We start from the raw sequence: 14,981 nt of genomic DNA, 5'->3' as shown, positions 1-14,981 counted from the left end.
AGGATTCAGGCCTTGTTTGTTTCCAATACGTTTGGCTCCCAACATAGGTCAGAGCCTAAATTGGTGGTTGTTATCCAGCAGGAGGGAAAATCATTATCCTGCAAGGTGTTAACAACAGATGCCAGCCTTCTAGGCTGGGTAGCAGCCCTGGAAGAAGATTCTGTCCAGGGTAGATGGTCCAGGTTGGATGACCTTGCCTATCAACTTTGTTGGAAGTTTCAGGCAGTACATCTGGCCATAGAATCTTGGTGGTCAGATTACAGGACTGTCCTGACAGGATTCAGTCTGACAGAGCCACGGCGGTGGCTTACATCATTCACCAGGGGGGGGTACGAGAAGTCGTGCAGCCCAAAAAGAGGTGAATAATGTTCTAGCTTTGGCAGAACACAACACTCCTTGCCTATCGGCAATTTTAATATTTCAGGCGTACTACTTAAGATGCCAACAATTATTTCCGGGAGAATGATCTCTTCACCCCGACATCTTCCTAGCAGTATGTCAGATGGGGTACTCCGGACATGGACCTATTCGCGTCCAGATTCATTAATAAGGTCGACAAATTTATGTCAAACAAGGGGTCCGCGAGCAGGCGGAACAGAGGCATTAGTCTTCCCAGAGGATCAGTTCTCACTGATCTATGCATTTCCTCTAGCTCTGCTACTTCTGCGCCTTCTCCGCAGGATTAAGCAGGAACAGAATGAGGTGATTCTGGTGCCCCCAGCGGGTCCCAGAGATCTTAATTTATCATAAAGAGAGCAGTTGAAGTCCTTTGGACTCTGCCATTATAGCCAGACCTTCTTGCACAGGGTCCAGTATTTCATCCTACTTTATGGACAAGGAGTTTAACAGGTTTGACTGTTGAATCCCACTCTATAAAAGATCATGGGTGATCTCCTTCAGTAGTGTCTACTTTGACTAATGCCAGGAAGCCGGCTTCCAGAATCACTTACATAGAATCTGGAAGGCATAGGTCTCTTGGTATGGATCCAGGGGCTGCACCCCAGGAAATATGTCAATAGGCAGGATTCCTGCATATGTTATCTAAAATTAAGCTGGCCTTGACTTTCATCAAGAGCCAGATCCAGGCCGTGTCAATGTCTTTTCCTATGGCCTCTTGCTTTCCACTCTTGGTGCTTAGCTTATTCAAGGGGTAACACGGTTTATTCCCCCCATCAAGGCACCTCTAGATCCTTAGGATTAAAAATTGGTCTTTTCGGCTTTGTTAAATCAGCCGTTTGAACATTACAAGAAATTCTTTTGGTTCTTTGGCAAAAAAAAATCTTTTTTGCTTGCCATTTCTTCTGCTAGAAGAGTATTGGAACTAACGGCTCTGTCTTGTAAGAGCCATATTTCATCATGCATAAATATAGATGGTTTGATGTCCTCATCCTGAATTCTTACCAAGGGTGGTAACAGGTTTTCATTTAAACCAAGATATTATTCTTTCTTCCTTTCTCCCCAGAAGCCTTAATCTGGGGAAGAGAAAGCACTACAGTCTTTTGATGTAGTAAGAGCGATCAGAATCTATTTAAGGGCGACTGCTCAGGTTCGCAAAACACAGGTTTTGTTTGTATTGCCAGAGGGTCCAAGATATGGACAGGCAGCGTCAAGATCCACTATTTTCCAAATGGATTTGTCAAGTGATTGATCAAGCTTTAGCTTAAAGAAGAAAAGGATTCCTTCTCATATTAAGAGCACATTCATCCAGGGTGATTAGTGCCTCTTGGGTGGTGCATCATCAGGCCTCTATGGTTCAGATCTGTAAGACCGCAACATTGGTTTCGTTCAGACGTTTATCCGATTTTTTCAAATGTATATTAAAGGTCGTGAGGATATTGCCTTTGGACACAGCATACACTGCAGGCTGCAGTATGAGTCCTCTGGCCTCCTGTTTCCTTGATTCTGCCCCCCCCCCCCCCACTTCAGTTGCCATTGCTATGGCACATTCCACATAGTTATTACTATAGCTCTGTGTCCCCTGATGTAAGAAAAGAAAATAGGATTTTTAAAACATCTTATCTGTAAAATCCTTTTCTTTGATGTACATCAGGGGACACAGAGGTCCCTCCCTTCTTCTTCTTATACACTTTAATTTCTTGGCTACAAAACTGAGGACTCCCATTAATGGGAGGGGTTATATGGGGGAAGTTCACACCTTAAGGGGCGTGTCAGTGTCCAGCACCTGATATGCTGATATAACCCACATAGTTATTACTGTGGCTCTCTGTTCCCTGATGTACATCAAAGAAAAGGATTTTACAGGTAAGCTGTTTTAAAAATCCTATTAGGCTGACAGCTGATGACTCATTCGTTGCTAAGGACGCGGTGGCCGGCTTCCTGGCCCTCTCCTTGGCAACCAGCTATATACAGTGTTTAAAAAAAAGCAAATCGTGGGACAATCGCGGTAAAAACGTGTGTCCAAAAACGCGGCAAGCACTGCAAAAAACAACACTGCAGAAACGCTCAAAAGTAATATGCATAGATGTGAATCGAGCCTAAAGCTGTATTAGTGAGCACTTTTCCTTTGTGGAGATAATCCATCCACCTCACAGGTGTAGCACATCAAGATGCTGATTATATAGCATGATTATTGCACAGGTGTGCCTTAGGCTGGCCACAATAAAAGGTCACATCACCTGCCACCTGATGTGGATTGTCACTTGCCACGTCACCTGCAACCAGATGTGGGTTGTCACTTGTTACGTCGCCTGGCACCAGATGTGGATTGTCACTTGTCATGCTAGCCAGTGCCATCAAATGTGCATTGTCGCTGAATTGGTGGCAGTCTGACAGCACTGGTCCATTTAGTGAGGGCAGGAGAGTGGTGATGCGGGGCGGGAAAGATTATAGATGATGTCATCTCGCTGCTCCCTGCCACACCTCTGACATTTGAAGAGGCCCTCACCCTGAGGGTGGAAGAGCGCTAATGTGTGGCGGGCAGTGAGAGATGATGTCATCTCTCTGCTCCTCGCCACACCTTGCTCCCACATTGAAGAGGCCTAGCTGTGAGGGCGAAAGAGCAGTGATGTGGAGCGGGCAGAGAGAGATGTCATCTCTACTCGTCCCGCTCGTTTCTCTCCTCTCATCTTCCTCTTTAATACAGCCAGCAGAATCTGCGACCCGCTGGTTAGGCAGGGACCCTGCGGGAAGACACACCAGCACCGTGATATACAGCACTGACAGCAGCACCGTGACAGAGAGCACTGACATCAGCACCGTGATATACAGCACTGACACCTGCACCGTAAGCAGCCCCAGGAGGAAGTCAGCATAGCACAGGGATGGTGGGAGCCCCTCATAATGAGCATAGCACAGGGATGGTGGGAGCCCCTCATAATAAGCAGCCCCAGGAGGATGTCAGCATAGCACAGGGATGGTGGGAGCCCCTCATAATAAGCAGCCCCAGGAGGATGTCAGCATAGCACAGGGATGGTGGGAGCCCCTCATAATAAGCAGCCCCAGGAGTAAGTCAGCACAGCACAGGGATGGTGGGAGCCCCTCATAATGAGCATAGCACAGGGATGGTGGGAGCACCTCAAAATATGCACAGCAGAGGTACAGCCCCAGGAGGAAGTCAGCACAGCACAGCACAGGGATGGTGGGAGCCCCTCATAATATGCACAGCAGAGGTACAGTCCCAGGAGGATGTCAGCACAGCACAGGGATGGTGGGAGCCCCTCATAATAAGCAGCCCCAATAGAAATATGACACCGCTCAACCTCTTCAAAGAGGAGGGTACGAGCATATAGTACGGTGTGCTTTTTTTGGACAAGGAAGTGAGCCAAATGAAGAAAGAAGGTCTCTGTGCTCGATTAAAAAAATTGTTTATAGACATATACATGGTCTACTGGTCACATGTGTTGAATTCCTCCGAGATCCATGCCTCATTCATTTTTAGAAATGTGAGGTAGTTAATACTGTCGTGAGCTAGGCGAGTACGCTTATCGGTCACGATCCCCCCTGCTGCGCTGAACGTCCTTTCGGACAGGACATTGGATGAGGGGCAAGCCAACAGTTTGATTGAAAATTGGGCAAGCTCTGGCCAGAGGTCAAGCCTGCCCACCCAGTAGTCCAGGGGTTCATCACTCCTCAGAGCGTCCACATCGGCCGTTAACCCGATGTAGTCGGACACCTGACGGTCTAGGCGTTCCCTGATGCTGGATCCAGATGACACCTGTCGATGGGGTCGGCTAAAAGAATGACCTCATATCTGAAGTCACCAACACATCTTCAAACCGGCCTCTTCTTGCAGGCGCTGTTGGATTGGTACCCGCAATTCCTTCTCTGGGAGTGGGAATTGCTCCTCTGCCAGCGCACGCAAAAGCAGAATGCAGCATTTCTCGAAGCAAGGCCTGGAAGTGCTGCATTCTGACAGCCCTCTGTGACGGCGGTAACATTTCCTCCATTTTGTGTTTGTACCGGGGGTCTAAGTACTTTGCCACCCAGTACTGGTCCTTGACCCTTATGCTTTTTATACGGGGGTCCCTATTAAAACACTGGAGCATGAAGGCCCCCATTTGCACTAAAGTGGAAGTGGTGTGGTGGCCTGGCTCCTGCTCATCATCCAGGATAATGTCGTCCTCTTCATTCTCCTCTCCCCATCCACGCACAACAAGGATCCCAGAAAGGTTTAAAGCATGCTCTTCTTGCTCCTCCTTATCCGCCCCGGCACCATCCTCCTCTGACTCCTCTTCAGACTCCTGTTGTTCACTTGTCTCAGATAGAGTAGCCCCCCTGGGAATTCATCCAGCATTGCGACTTCCTCATCTTCCCGCTCCTGCTCCTCCACAGCTTGATCAATGACACGACGCAATGCACGTTCCATAAAGTAGGCATAAGGTACCATGTCACTGATGGCGCCATGGTTGCGACTGACCAGTTTGGTGATCTCCTTAAATAGGCGCAGAAGTCTGCATGCGTCGCGCATGAGCAGCCACTGGCGCAGTGAAAAAAACCCCAGCTCCCCAGAACCGGTTCTGCCGCAGAGTTCATACAGGTAGACGTTAACTGCACGTTTCTGCTGGAGCTGACTATCAAACATATAGAAGGTTGAGTTCCATCGCGTCGGGCATTCGCAAATAAGACGTCTGACCGGCAGATTGTGTCGCCGCTGAATGTCAGCAAGGCGAGCCATGGCCGTGTAAGATCTTCTGAAATGGGCCGAGATTTTCCTTGCCTGCCGCAAGATGTCCTGGACCCCAGGGTATTTGACAAGGAATCGCTGCACGACCAAGTTTAAGACGTGTGCCATGCATGGCACGTGCGTGATTTTGCCCTGTTTCAATGCGCTAAGCAGATTAGCACTGTTGTCACACACCACTTTACCAACTGTCAAATTGAGCGGTGTTAGCCACTGATCTGCCTGTGAACGCAAAGCTGAAAGGAGTGCCGGGTCAGTGTGGCTCTTGGCTTCCAGGCACAACAGATGCAGCACGGCATGGCAACGTCTCACCTGGCATGTCGAATAGGTTCTGGGAAGCTTGGGCGGCGCAGCGGAAGAGACGCTAGCAGTGGAAAAGGAGGAGGATGGAGTAGGAGGAGGAGGAGAAGAAGAGTCAGCTCTGCATGCAATCTGTGGCGGTAAAACCAAATCTACATGGGTGCCACGGGTTACATGCTTGACGGCCGTCAGAAGGTTCACCCAGTGGGCAGTAAAAGTGATATACCTTCCCTGCCCGTGTTTGCTAGACCACGTGTCTGTGGTCAGATGTATCTTGGCACCGACACTGTGTGCCAGAGATACATTCACTTGCCGCTGAACATGGCCATATAGCTCTGGGATGCCCTTCTCTGAGAAATACTTCCATTGTGGTGTTCCACAAATGATGGCCACAAATTTGCGAAAGGTCTCCGAGTCCACCAGTTTATATGGCAGTAGTTGGCGGGCTATCAGTTCTGACAAGCCAGCCGTCAACCGTTGGGCAAGAGGGTTATCCAGCGTCATAATTTTTTTACGCTCGAACATTAGGCCCACGGAAGCATGCCCTTTTGCAGAAAAACGTGAGCTTGGCGTGATGGAAGGTGGAGTGGAGGACAATTGTGAGGAGAGAGGAGAAGGAGAAGTAGAAGAGGAGGCTGGACGGCGAGAGCCTGCAGTGTGGCTTTGTGTGTTCCGTTGTTCCCACTCGGCTCGGTAATGGCTGCTCATGTGCCTTCTTAAGGCGGTCGTCCCTAGGTGAGTGTTGGGCTTACCCCGACTAATGCGTTGACTGCAAAGATTGCAGATGGCAACGCTATTGTCAGCAGCGGACACGTTAAAAAAAGCCCACACTGCGGAGCCATGTGCCAGTGTCCTGGGAGTGCCAGATGTGACCGTACATGGTCGATGCCTCGCTCCTGATACATTAGCAGTCTGCTTTGCCCCGCCTGTGCAATGTAAGTTATTCCTGCTTCTCCTCCCTATCTGCTGGTCCATATCTCCCTCTGAACTCCCCTCCTCTTCCTCTCTTGTGGGCATCCACGTGACATCACTAGACACGTCATCATCAATGTCACCTTCCCCAGCGCTATAAGTAGAGATCTCGGAGTAGGCAGCAACACCGGGGACCAACCTCCTCCTTGGGCTGATCTGGGTACTGTCATCAGACTGCTGAGTAGCGGTTGTTGCTGCTTCCTCTTCCTGATCCAATACCAAGAGTGGCTGCGCATCAGAAATATCTTGATATGGATCGGAAAATAATTCCTGTGACTCAAGCGGAAGGTATGTGGTGGTGGTGGTGGTGGTGTTGTTGGTGGTAGTGTCTTTGGGGGTGCACATAGCAGAGAGTGAAGAAGAGGGTGCAGATCGAGAGGATGAGGAGGGTGCAGAAGAGTAAGGCTGAGCGAGCCACTCAACCAAGTCTGGTGCGTCCTTTAAAGTAATTGAATGCACCTTCTGCAACTTCCCACTTTGGCTCAAGCCTGTTGCTCCTGCCCTACTCCTACCACCCCTGCGGAAGTTCCTGCCTCTTCCTCTGCCTGTCATTTTTTAAATGACCCTGTGACAAAACTCTCAGTCCCTATACCGATGAAGGACTGCTGCAGTATAGGGCAGCGGTCAGCAGTTGTGCACCTCAACCCTATGTATTGTGGACCGATACCAGTCCTTATAGAATGGCAGACTGTACCTCACTCAACCCTATGTACTGTAGTACCCTATACCTTACCAGTCCTTATAAGGACCTTTGTGGACCAAGTAGGTTGTGTGTGAGTGATTAGCAGACTGTACGTCAGTCACTATACCGATGAAGGACTGCTGCAGTATAGGGCAGCGGTCAGCAGTAGTGCACCTCAACCCTATGTATTGTGGACCTATACCAGTCCTTATAGAATGGCAGACTGTACCTCACTCAACCCTATGTACTGTAGCACCCTAGACAGACCAAGTTACCAGTCCTTATAAGGAGCTTTGTGGAACAAGTGAGTTGTGAACGATTAGCAGACTGCAGCAGAAGGGCAGCAATCAAGTATAATATTCTTTCTATATTTGGAAGAAAGAATATTATACGTGTACAAGCCTATTACCATACCACTGATACCAGTCCTGAAAAGAACCTTTGTGGAACTAATAGTAACAGCTACTGGTTAAACTGACCCTCACTGCCTCACACACTGCTTCCTGCCTGTCCCTATATAAACTGACAAAACAGAGGCTACTGGAACAATAATTGAAATAGCACTTTTGTGGACCCGATAGTAACAGCTAATGACTAAACTGGCTGTCCCTGCAGCACACACCGTCCTGTCCCTTTCTCTAAACTGACAAAAGACACTCAGGCTGCTGCAACAATCACTAGCACAGCCCTGACTATCCTGAACTACACCTAACACCTATACCAGTCCTGAAAATAACTTTTGTGTACCAAATAGCTAGCGATTTGGGTCACTGTATTCTCTCCCTGCTCCACACAGCAACCTCTCCCTATAGTGACAGAAGAAAGAATGTAAAATGGCCACCGGATCGGGTGTATTTATAAGTTAGGGGGAATGTCCAAGTGTCCATGTGCTGTAATGTCTCAATTGGCTGTCCTGTACCCCATGATGGATGTGTCATCATAGGTCAAAGTTCTTTTACACAGTAAACACGTAAGTCCGCCGGGCGAACAGCGCCAATAGTCCGCCGAACGGGCGGACCGCGAACAGCCGAAATTGAAACGACCGCCGGGCGAACCGTTTGGCCATCACTAACGATAAGCATGAAAATGAGCTTCCCTGAGATGGTTTCTGACCATTTCTGCAGAATTCCTTTGGTTATGCCAGCAGATTGTTGCAGCAGCTGTCCGGGTGGCTGGTCTCAGACAATATTGGAGGTGAAGATGCTGGATGTGGAGGTCATGGGCTGGTGTGGTTACACCTGCTCTAGGGTTGTGAGGCCGGTTGGATGTAATGCCAAATTCTCTGAAATGCTTTTGGAGATGGCTTATGGTAGAGAAATGAACATTAAATTCAAGGGCAACAGCTCTGGTGGACATTACTGCAGTCAGCATGCCAATTGCACGCTCCCTCAAAACTTGCAACATCTGTGGCATTGTACTGTGTGATAAAACTGCACATTTTAGAGTGGCCTTTTATTGTGACCAGCCTAGGGGACACCTGTACAATAATCATGCTGTTTAATCTGCATCTTGATGTGCCATACCTGTGAGGTGGATGGATTATCTTAGCAAAGGAGAAGTGTTCACTATCACAGATTTAGACAGATTTGTGAACAATATTTGAGAGAAATAGGCCTTTTGTGTACATAGAAAAGGGTCGTAGATCACAAAAATAAGTACACCCCTCACAGTTTTGTAAATATTTTATTAAATCTTTTCATGTGAGAACACTGAAGAAATTACACTTTGCTACAATGTAGTGAGTGTATAGCTTGTATAACAGTGTACATTTTCTGTCCCCTCAAAATAACTCAACACACAGCCATTATTGTCTAAACCGCTGGCAACAAAAGTGAGTGCACCCTAAGTGAAAATGTCCAAATTGGGCCCAAGGTATAAATATTTTGTGTGGTAACCATTATTTTCCAGCACTGCTTTAACCCTCTTGAGCATGGAGTTCACCAGATCTTCACAGGTTGCCACTGGAGTCCTCTTCCACTCCTCCATGACAACATCACGGAGCTGGTGGATGTTATAGACCTTGCGTTCCTCTGCCTTCCGTTCGTGCCTTCATGCTGAACAAGCTGAAGTTAAAAGCTGATTGGCTACCATGCACAGCTGCACCAGATTTTGAACTCTCCAGTTTTAGTTAACAAACCCACTGTAGTCAAATATAAATGGCTATAAATCTTTCTAAGACATAACATTGTAGGATGTTGGTCCAGTGGGAATACTAATGTCTTGAGGATCAGAAAGGATTGTTTAAAAGTAGACCAAACTTACATCATCTCTAGAAGATGTTGACTGTCACTCTGCTAGCCATGTCTCACGGTACTACTTGCAGGGAGCCCACAGGCGAGCAGGTGACACGGGATCCCCCAGGGCGTGGTTTGGGCTTGGCTGCGTGCTGACCCCAGGTCACGACCCCTGGGTTCACCCTGCTCGCTAGGCAAGTACCAGAAGACACTGTTAGGCAAGGATGGATGGATGAAGCAAAGGAGAGCCGGATAGTGAGCCAAGGTCAGGGCGGGCTGCAGACAACGTAATCAGAACAAGCCGGGTCGGTACACAAGAGATCAGTTCACGAGAGGTCAGGTAAAACAGGATACACAGGGGAGCTTCAGAAACAAATGTTGCTCAAGCAATGGTAGCTGGTTAGAAAGGGATTTAAATAGAGAAGCACATGAGGGGCTGGACAGGAAGTAGCAGGAAGGAAACATATATTAGGCAACAGGTGAAGGGCGGTGACACCCATAGCTGCAGAGTGCACAGAGCTGAACACTGACAGTGGAACAACAGATGCAGATGGCCCACTGCAGTAAAGGTGAGACACAGATCAGCTCCGCAGCTGATCTGTGACATTCCTCCCCCTCTTATAAAGCCCCGTACACACGAGAGGACTTATGTCCGACAGACTTCCAAAGGAGTTCCGCCGGAGTTCCGACGGAGTTCTGGCGGAGTTCTGGCGGACTTTTCGACCGAACGGACTTGGACACACACCATCACACCAAACTCCGACGGAGTCGAACGTGATGACGTACGACTGGATTCGAATAAGGAAGTTCATAGCCAGTAGCCAATAGCTGCCCTAGCGTCGGTTTTAGTCCGTCGGAGTAGCATACACACGAGCGGATTTTTCGAAGGGGACCGGGTCCGGCGGAGTTCCGTCGGGAAAATTTGAAGCATGCTTCATTTCTAAAGTCCGTCAGACTTTTGCGAAGCTAAAGTCCGTTGCAGCCCACACACGATTGAATAGTCTGACGGACTCAGTCCGTCGGACTTTGGATGTTGAAAAGTCCGCTCGTGTGTACGGGGCTTTACACGTCTGGGGGCTGGCTTGGAGGGAAATTTTTTATGGAATCTGGTCACCAGACATGGGGCAGAGACATCGGTGGCAGGGACCCAAGACCTCTCCTCCGGACCATAGTCCTTCCAATCAATGAGATAGAATAGCCTCCCCCGGGAGTACTTGGAGTCCAATATTACTTTAATATCATACTGATCCGAGGTATCAGCCACAGGAGCGGGGTGAGAAGAAGAAGGGCGAGAGAAGTGATTGAGGACCAGTGGCCATAGCAGGGAGGCATGAAAGGTGTTGGGTATCCCGAGATGAGAGGGTAGATGGAACTTGAAAGCCACTGGATTGATCTGGCGGAGAATAGGAAATGGACCAATGAAGCGAGGGGCAAATTTCATTGAAGATACCCGGAGTCGGATGTGCTTGGTAGAGAGCCAAACTATCGCCAGGCAGGAACTTAGGAGCCAGACGGCGATGACGATCTGCCGCCGTTTTATGCCTGGAAGCAGCTAGATGAAGATTCCCAGAGACTTCTTTCCAGATTGAGTTGAAGGACCTTTGGGTCTCAGCTGCTGTAAATTGAATGCCTCTGTCAGACGATATGAGAAGGCATCCCATGAAGACGAAATATCTCCTTAATGAAACTTGTGGCAAGACTGGGAGCAGAAGGTAGGCCTGGGAGAGGAATCAAGTGACACATTTTGGAGAACCGATCCACTACTACCCAGATGACTTTAGAACCTGTTGAGGGAGGCAGATGTGAGATAAAATCCATGGCAATACAACGCCAAGGTACATCGGGCACTGGTAAGGGCAAAAGCATTCCAGCAGGGGCAGACGTGAAAGATTTGGAAAGTACACAAACAGTACAAGCTTGAATGTATTCCTTGACATCCATATGAAGAGAAGGCCACCAATAATGACGCTGAAGAAGATCACAAGTACGAGGTATGCTAGGATGTCCAGAGAACTTGGAATCATGTGCCCAAGCAAGGAGTTTGGGACGAAGTGCAGGAGCTACAAACGTTTTACCAGGAGGAGGCTGCGTAGACTGGAGCTGAGTGGTGGCTAGAATACAATGCGGAGGAATGATGGGACCAGGATCTAGGTGATTCTCAGAATCATTGACATCAAACGACCTGGATAAGGCATCGGCTCGAAGGTTCTTGGCACCTGGATGGAAAGTAATGTTAAAATTGAAGCGGGCGAAAAAGAGGGCCAAGCGAGCTTGACGTGGGTTCAAGCGTTTCGTGGATTGTAAATACTGCAGATTTTTATGATCAGTATAGATGGTAATACAATGGGAGAACCCTCTAGAAGATATCGATATTCTTGAAGCGCTGGTTTAATAGCGAGTAGCTCACGGTCCCCAATGGTATAGTTTTTCTCTGCATCAGAAAACTTCTTAGAAAAGAATCCGCAAGGTTGAGACTTGCCCTGCTGAGCTTGAAGTAGGACGGCACCGACTCCTACAAAAGAGGCATCTACCTCCAAAAGAAAAGGGTTTAGTAATGTCCGGGCGTAGAAGAATAGGGGCGGAGAGGAAGGCTGCCTTGAGTTTGCGGAAAGCTTCAATGGCTTCAGGGGACCAGAGCCGAGCATTGACACCTTTGCGGATGAGAGATGTAATAGGAGCCACCAAGGTGGAGTAGTTACGAATGAATTGGCGATAGTAATTGGTGAAGCCCAAAAAGCGTTGGGTGGCTTTAAGATCAGAGGGCTGGGGCCACCTCGGAGATGGCCCGAAGTTTGGTTGGGTCCATGAGGAGGCCTTGTGACGAGATTATATAGCCCAGAAATGGAAATTGTGTTTGTTCAAATAGACACTTCTCCAATTTTGCATATAGACAATTGTCCCGTAGACGCTTTAGCACAGTTTTTACATGAAGACGATGGGTAGGTAAATCTGGCGAGAAAATAAGAATATCATCTAGATATACAATAACACAGACATACAGAAGGTCGCAAAAGATCTTGTTAACAAAATTTTGGAAGACCGCTGGGGCATTGCATAAGCCGAAGTGCATCACGAGATACTCATAATGTCCATCCCTGGTGTTAAAGGCGGTCATCTGTTCGTCTGCTTCCTGGATTCTTATTAAATTGTAGGCCCCTCTAAAATCCAATTTAGTAAAAACATGAGAACCTCGCAGTCTGTCAAAGAGTTCGGAAATTAAAGGAAGAGGGTATCGGCAGTCAAAGTCTCTGTGAGGAGGAAGGTGATCAGCGGACTTTTTGCAGAAAACATCTTGGAAGGACTGATATTGGGCAGGCAACATGGGAGTTGTGAAGGTCTCAGCAAGAGGAATGGAAGGAGGAGATAGCACCTTGGAAATGCATTGTTGCTGGCATGGAGGACCCCAAGCCAATACTTGTCCAGAATTCCAGGTTTTAAACCAGATTGGACTCATAGGCATGAAGGAGCCGTCTACTGCAGTCATGGAGAGGGGTATAGCCAAGGCAACAAAGGCGATGCCCAACTCGGAAACTAAAGATTGTTCAATTAAATTTCCGGCAGCACCAGAGTCCACGTATGCAGAGAGTTGATAGGCATTCTGAGCCCAAGTGGATAGCCACGGGAAGGGTGAAACGAGGGAAGCAAGGGAAATTAACGGATCGGTCTAGATCACCTCCCTCCAAGTGACCTAGACCTCGGAGTTTCCCGGACGACTGGACAGGAGTTCAAAAGATGTCCTTTATCGCCACAGTAAAGGCACAAACCCAATCCCATGCGTCTGGCACGTTCCTCGGGAGTGAGGCAGGTTCGCCCAAGCTGCATAGGTTTTTCCAACACGCGAGAGGTAGTAGACGGAGAAGATTGCACCGGTCTACCTACCTGGACTACCTGTACTGGATGGCCAGCAGGGGGATGACTGGATCTGGATTTCTCCAGAGCCCACTCCTGGATGCGAATGTCAATTTGTATGCTCAATGCGATTAAGTCATCCAATGTGGTGGGAATGGTGCGTCCAGCGAGTTCATCCTTGACCTGGTCAGATAGGCCTTGCCAGAACGTAGCAGTAAGGGCCTCATTATTCCATTTGAGTTCAGTGGCCAGCGTATGGAATTGAACTGCGTATTGGCCGGCTGTCATTTCTTGCTGACGGAGACGAAGAAGGGCCTCAGCAGATGAAGACACTCTGCCGGGCTCATCAAATGTTTTCTGAAATGCATCCAAAAAGAGCTGGAGATCAGAGGTGATGGGAACGTGTGATTCCCAGAGTGGAGAAGCCCAAGCTAAAGCATCATCGGAGAGGAGAGAGATGATATGCAACTTTGGTGCGATCAGTTGGAAAATGGTGGCTAGTAAGTTCGAAGTGGATGGAACACTGATTAATGAACCCCCGACAAGCCTTAGGATCCCCGGAGAAATGAGGTGGTGATGGCAGGTGCAGCAGGTAAGACCGGAGCAACTGAAGCAGGAGCCGGAACGGGAGGAGCTGAAGTTGCAGCGAGTTGCAGATGGTCCAGACGAGAGGCAAGATCCTGGAGAACCAGCATTATTTGCTCTTGATTAGCTTGCTGGGAGTTAAGTCTCTGAACTAGATGTTGCATTTGATCCTCGGTCAGCGGCCGATTATCAGAGATGCTCATGGCTTGAGCAAACTGTCATGGTACTACTTCGGGGAACTGGAACTATCGGGGAACTGGAGAAAGTGCAGAGAAGGGCAACCAAACTGATAAGAGGCATGGAGCAACTCAGCTATGAGGAAAGATTAGAGGAACTGAATTTATTCACTCTTGATAAGAGGAGATTAAGGGGGGATTTGATCAACATGTACAAATATATAAAGGGTCCATATAGGGAACTTGGTGTCGAGTTATTCACTTTAAAGTCAACAAAGAGGACAAGGGGGCACTCTTTACATCTAGAGGAGAAGAGATTTCATCTCCAAATACGGAAAGGTTTCTTCACAGTAAGAGCTGTGAAAATGGGGAATAGACTCCCTGCAGAGGTGGTTATGGCCAGCTCAGTGGATTGCTTTAAGAAAGGCCTGGATTATTTCCTAAGTGTACGTAATATAACTGGGTACTAAAATTTATAGGTAAAGTTGATCCGGGGAAAATCCGATTGCCTCTCGGGGGATCAGGAAGGAATTTTTTCCCCTGCTTTAGCAAATTGGATCATGCTCTGCTGGGGTTTTTTGCCTTCCTCTGGATCAACTGTGGGTATAGAATTGGGTATATGGGCTGGTATATGTATGTGTATATATATATATATATATATATATATATATATGTATGTATGTATGTATGTATAGTATATTTTATTTTATTTTATTTTATTTTTTTTGGTTGAACTGGATGGACTTGTGTCTTTTTTCAACCTGACTAACTATGTAACTATGTAACTATGTAACTATGTACTTGCAGTAAGCCCACAGGCAAGCAGGTGACACAGGATCCCCCAGGGCGTGGAATCTAAGAGCCAGCCGGTGTTCCGCCAGGGACCATTTCACGAAGATTTGGGCTTAGCTGCGTGCTGACCCCAGGTCACGACCCCTGGGTTCACCCTGCTCACTAGGGAAGTACCAGAAGACACTGTTGGGCAAGGATGGATGGATGGCGCAAAGGAGAGCCGGATAGTGAGCCAAGGTCAGGGCGGGCTA

At 48.1% G+C, this 14,981-nt stretch overlaps 1 protein-coding gene across 7 annotated transcripts in view; it reads left to right on the top strand.

The window, feature by feature from the left end:
• The window catches only part of SLC43A1 (solute carrier family 43 member 1), a 740,549-nt gene that overhangs the window by 542,730 nt on the left and 182,838 nt on the right, over nucleotides 1-14,981 (top strand). The window lies entirely within an intron of this gene.

Source organism: Lithobates pipiens, unplaced genomic scaffold, assembly GCF_037356315.1.
Source record: "Lithobates pipiens isolate NorthernLeopardFrog02 unplaced genomic scaffold, aLitPip1_a1.2 Scaffold_19, whole genome shotgun sequence".
NCBI classification, from domain to species: domain Eukaryota; kingdom Metazoa; phylum Chordata; class Amphibia; order Anura; family Ranidae; genus Lithobates; species Lithobates pipiens.
This window is presented reverse-complemented; position numbering and strand designations above follow the sequence as displayed.